A 6,509-nucleotide genomic window follows, 5' to 3' on the forward strand; every position below is an offset into this window, starting at 1 on the left:
TAATCCATGCATGCATGCTATCATATACTTTTAAGGCAAAGTTCAAGCACAGAAGCTTAAGATTTTAAAATCCTTTATAGGACGATGTTGTGATCTATAAGATGAAACATACTGGAATTTCTTTCTGGAAATTCAATTTTGTAAGAAAAATGGATTTACCAATATTGTCGGCGTAGAGTATGACGAAATTAAAAGGTTGTAGAAGTACTTAACCACTAGACGTGGTACACATGGTACTTAACTTTTGAAAGATTCTTAAAATAATTTTAGAACTTTTTGTATATCGTATTCTACCCCGGGTATTGTACTCACCGATCGGTGCGCGACGTATCGCTCCGATACAGCGCGACATGCAAATAACTTCTTAACCATTTTATTTTATTTAGCAACCAAAACGGGACGCAGTTGCAGGCATGAGAATTTCCCTGCTTTTGCACGAAGTTTTTTGTGGTCCAAATCTCCGCACTTTCTTTTAATTTCAGCACGTGTTTGGCCTTTTTAGCCTCATTTTACGCGCTTTTTCAGGCTTTTTCAAACTTTTTAGGTTTTTTCAAGGATGATCATTCCTGCAGTTGGACTCAAATTTAATAGCACACATTTGCACTCAAATTTATCGCGTGCTATGGATCCCGCCATTATTAGTTCGTGTACCTTTGTGACAGAAAACATTTTTACAGGCAATGCCAACAGAATCATGAGAAAGTTCGGAGCACTTGAAGGACTTCGCTTTGAATACAAAAACAAACGTGACCAGGTGACCAACCAGCAGCTGCAATGAAGTTATTTCCATGATCTGTGAATACACACAGTGGTTCAATATTCTAGGACAGTTAATGATTCGCAGGTGCTTTTGACAAGTCATTGTTCTAATTCTCCTCAACAAATTAATTAACAAAGACATCTATAGCTGGTAATCATTGTCTGACTCATTTTCTTAACGAGGTAATTGTACTTTGGGGAGCAATACTGAACAAGATGAGTTTAAAAGCGGTTAAATGCTGTCAGATGATGTATTCAGCATTAATTATTACCACCCGACTATATTGGGTCTTAAGTTTTTGAAGAATTTAAATTCTTGTTGAGTGTATTAAAAAATACACTATCTTGATAATAAAATAATTACAGGAATGGTGGAACGATTTTTTTTATTTGGTTGGTTCTTAACCGTCACCGCATGATCATGGTTTTGCGGCCTTGATGTTTTTTAGTTGATACTTGGTCCCTAGTACCAATAAAAATATCAAGGCCGCAGGGTGGCAGGCCCGAGGCCGGAAACTCCCATACGACGACTAAACACTTTAAGAGAGTTCCAATATAAAAAGGGCCTCGCAGGGCAAGTAAGCCCAGTGACCTTGACACCATAGAATATATATTCTACTTTTTTAAATTAACCTTTACCCCATAATTGCCTTCATTCTTCAATCCCTGCCCTCTATCGGGGAATAATTAATTGTTCTAGCTTCTTGGATGTATACATATTTCACGGTTCTTTGTTGCCCTGCGTGGCAATATAATTGGATATCCATATTTAGCGATTAGTGTATCTTTTTTTAATAAGTTTGTCCGAATTGGGCTAAAACTTGGTGAGTAGGATCATTCAAGGTCAACGGTCATAATGGAGACAAATGTCAAAACATGCCGAATTGGGTATAAACTTTGTAAACCAATAACAGCAAATTTAAATTAAAATAAATACCAAATGTTTAACGAATGTGTGCTGTCATGAATACGGGCATATGGCGCTAGTGTCTGTAATTGGCCAATACTGGCAGCCACTGATGGCTGTCTGAAGTAGACATGCTAGACAAGTCATGCACTTTTAAATGACCATGATGACAATCATGATGAGGATGCAATTGAGTATGGATATCATCAGTATTTAATAGAAAGGAAAATAATTGATGCTTGAAAAAGATGAGCATGAAGGTATATCTTTATCATTTTATTGAGATCACTGTACTCTATATATTTCTTGCATGAAAAATTAAGCAATATGTCAACGTTATGAAATTACCAGAAATTATAACAGGCATATATCATATGTCAACATTGTCAATGACATACCACTGTGCTGAGAAGGGAAAACCTGTCAGTCTGGAACCAAAATTAGGTCGTTAAAGAGGAAGCCCAGCCAGAGTAGTTATTCTGGGGTGAACCAAACCTGCCTGGTTATCAAATTAATCAGTGACAAGGCTATCTCTGAATTTGACAGGTGCTAATTCATGCAATAACATTAAAACATCAATTACCACATGTTAAATTTAGAGATAACCTTGTCACTGATTAATTTGATAACAAGGCAGGTTTGGTTCACCCCAGAACTGCTCTGGCGGGTACTTCCTCTTTAATTTATATTTTCTATGATTACACAATTACGCTGTCATGCATGTTCCTTTTTAGCCCCCAAACATAATGTTTTGGACCAAGATAGAGTGATAGCCCTTTACATGGCAAAATTCACCTTCATTTTGAGCTGAAATGGAACTTTTTTGCCAAAACTTGGCCTCCTGAGTGCACATGCCTTCCTCGCTGTGAGATTGGGGCCTCCAAATTTTAGCCTGGCCCAGGGCCCCCCAAAAGGTAAATCCGGCCCTGCTTATTGAATGAATTCATTGAAATCTATAGATGATGTGACTTCTGACGTCAATGCCTGACAGTATGCGCACGCATCATCACAATTTCCATTGTTTTTTGCCTGGCAGTATGCGCGCGCATCATATTTTGTTCAGGGCTCGTGTTTTTAAAACTCCCGCCACATCACAATAAGACTATTAAACAGTGCAGTGGTTGCATGGGGTTCATTCAAGCATAAAGATGATAAGTATGATACCAGTCTCTTGCCTTTGTTGATAAACATTGAGGTCACCTCATCTATACCCCTCTCCCCCTTGTTGGAGATTGAGGTCATATCTTCCATACTAGGAGATGTTTGGATTTCAACATGTTCAACTGGAATCGCCCAAAGAGGCAAATTACTAGAAGAGAGTCCGTGTGTATAACCTGCACCACAAATTGTAACGTAAATTAGGCATGTCATTTGGTCTCTATACCATCGCAAGACTTAACATGCATAACGTGCCTTGAAGGTGAAATTTGTCGGATGTAGCAATTTATGGTTTTTGAATTTCAACGTAGCGAGAATTTCTTGTTTAATGTCGGAAATAGGCAGGAAACTATCTAGATAATTATAGATGATCTCTTGTATTCTGTATTACTATGATTACGTCAAATGTTTTTGTTGTCTGCGCGGCTGACTTGCAGTGACTGAAAGTTATTTAAAGAATTTTTCTAAATTAAAATGAAAAATTATTTAAAATAGCGTTATGTATACATGACTTAATTAATGCGGTGCAAGCTAAGCCTTCAGCATGTATTTTGATTTGTTATAAAAAGCCACTGCATTTATTTCATGTAGCAGATATGCTTTTTGCTGAACATGATCAAAGAGTTCATTTGCAATCATGCAAAAACGATGTATCCATTTTTCTCGATCTGTCGATTAGAGATATAAGCAAATATAACTCATCAAATATAATAAGCATATTATAGGAAAATGTATGTTGTCTTTTATTATAGTTTCAACAATACACGTTGGTGCCCTTTTCAAAGAAACATCACGCAATATTCAAAATTCACGCGCCAAAATTGTCGTCAGCCTTCATTGTGTTACTGGGACGTCATTGCCACAGGCAATTTCGGTGCCATGGTATAGCGGGGGCTCCCATTGAACACGTATATTATCGTGTGCCCCCCCACAATACTGCGCCTGGCCGTTGACGTCTGAAATCATACCAATAAATCATCTTTCACTTGTTTACTAACAATATTTGTATTTTTATGTTGTGGGTTGCGCTTCATTTTTCTCAAGAAATTTGGGTAACGGCAAAAAAAATGGCAACTCCTGCTTTAATAATAGCAATTAGAGCATGACGGACAATATGGCATGGGTAATGTAATTTTACATTGGCCCGCTCTAGAACATCATTTGCATTACTTGCACATTGTTTATATATCTATATGGACATCATTATGTTACGGATGTATTATTATAGACAGTTCAGAAATAATATGTTCATCATGATAATAAAGAGCTTGCGAAATGACGTTACGTTAACTTTAACTTTAACTTCTAGAGGATTATAGAGGATTATGTATTCAAACCCATCTTGGTTTTGAATACATAATCCTCTATAATCCTCTTAGAAGTTAAAGTTAAAGTTAACGTAACGTCATTTCGCAAGCTCTCTAATGTGTCTGCGTTCAAGTACCTGGAACTTGAGGTGTCGACATATTAGGAAATGCTTGACTGATGCTAAAGTGTATTACTCCATACACTTCTAGTGCCCGTTTCTATTCATCGTTATGTATTCTTCTCCCGTGCATTATTTTCGCGAACTACCCTTCACAGCCCAAATTATATAAACCTGCACGCTAAACAATGCATTATCTAAAACCTGCACGCTAAACAATAGATTCTAGATAATACGTGCACGCTCAAATACTAGAAATACTACTTTCACATAACCATAAAGTAGAGTTAGGTGGCGCTTTAGACACAGAGATCACATAACTATATAATTGTCTGTTCGATATATATACCAACAAAAAAGTACCAATATACATTCTGTGGTGTTAAAATGGTATAGTTACAAACGGTGTTCTATAATAGTGTACAATTACCGAATAAGGTGCAACTCGCTAGACTTGAGTCCAGTCCTCGTTTACGGAGTTTAGGATTAGGGTTTAGGGTTGGGATAGGGCAGTCTTGTAATAAGACTAGTAGAGTTGCACCCTTGCAAATATCATTGTCATAAATTATGATTAATGACCTCAAATAAATCAAACATCAAATGAGAATAATCGAGCTTCTATTAATTAAAAGGGCCAAAAACAGGTGGATCATAATTATACAAGATGACACCATTGCAAAATATTCAGCATTTTACAAATGAAATACATGTAGGCCTATATCTAAAATAACATAGCCGGGCCTGGAAACACACACTAGCGCATAATATCATGATCATGCTTTATAATACCATAGGCCTTCAAACACATGTGTTTGAAGGCCTATGATAATACTGAACAAATTGTTAAATCCCAATGTCGTGTGTTTTAATATAAGTAGTTCAAATTATAGAGCTATAAAGTCCAGTTGATATTCACCGTAGTACTAGTCTGACATCTAAATCGATCGTTTCCAACTGGTTCAGTGCTCTCTGTGTTCGAAACCACAATATTAAATGATCACAACATAAAGTCAAGTCAATTAAACCATGCGTGAATAAGTTACCTAAGTATGACGTATGGCGCAATCGATACCATTGATTACAGGGATTGATTTTCTTTACCAGTTAAATGCTACGTAGCTGGTCAATGTCCTGACGGTGTTTTTAAAATGTAAGATATTTTCCCTAATATTAAAACTAATATAATGAATGCAGCAATTAATATTGCCTATTGTTTTAATAGGCCTACACTCAAAGTGTATGACGGATAATGTACTCGTGCAAATGCATTCGTCAAGATAATTGTGCACTTGCCATGGAGTTATTGCATTTAGCTTTCGAGCCTATCGGCTCTCAAGCTAAATGCAATAACTCCACGGCGCGTGCGATTATCTTGACGAATGCATTGCACTCAGTTCATTATCCTTATCATAATGTTGAGATATGTTGTCATTTTCTTAATAGGTTGCGTCCACCCTCTGATGGTTTTATGGGACTAACATTATTGCAAATCCGGCCTATAAAATAGCGATGTCTAGTCTGGATTCGTGTAGGCATATGTGCTAAATTTGTCTTGCGTGTTCAATAAGTGAGGTTTGCCCATATCTCCAAAATGTACTGTCCCTCATGCAGCCCATGCTGGTATGCGAACAGCAATTCTTCATGTGTTTTTTGCCCAAAGTTCCGCGCTTTTATTTATATTTTTCATGTTTTTAGGATACTTGTTTTATGTGTTTTCCTCATGATCATGATGATGTTCCTGATTTTTTTTATTGAACTGCATACTCATGCGCAGTACTTTAATTTTACAGCTATCATTAAGACCGAATTAAACAGACTATAGTTTGCGTCTGACGTCAGGGCAAAGGCGCGGCGTGATTGGTTGCTGACGTGCGCAAGTATCGGCATTTTCAGTCTTGTTGATAGGACATCATAGTTACACAAACCATTTAATTTGGTCAGTGTGTCCACTAACACTAACAGACGCTGCATTTTTAGTTATCGGCAGTGATTTTCGGTTCTCCGCAGTGATTTTTGGTTCCCCGCAGTGATATTTGGTTATCTGCATTAATTTTCGGTTTTCCGCAGTGATTTTCGGTTCTCCGCAGTGACTTTTGGTTCCCCGCAGTGATTTTTGGTTCTCTGCATTAATTTTCGGTTTTCCGCTGTGATTTTCGGTTCTCCGCAGTGATTTTTGGTTCCCCGCAGTGATTTTTGGTTCTCTGCAGTAATTTTCGGTTTTCTGCAGTGATTTTTGGTTCCACGCAGTGATTGCTGTGC

This window comes from Amphiura filiformis, unplaced genomic scaffold (genome assembly GCF_039555335.1).
Source record: "Amphiura filiformis unplaced genomic scaffold, Afil_fr2py scaffold_36, whole genome shotgun sequence".
NCBI classification, from domain to species: domain Eukaryota; kingdom Metazoa; phylum Echinodermata; class Ophiuroidea; order Amphilepidida; family Amphiuridae; genus Amphiura; species Amphiura filiformis.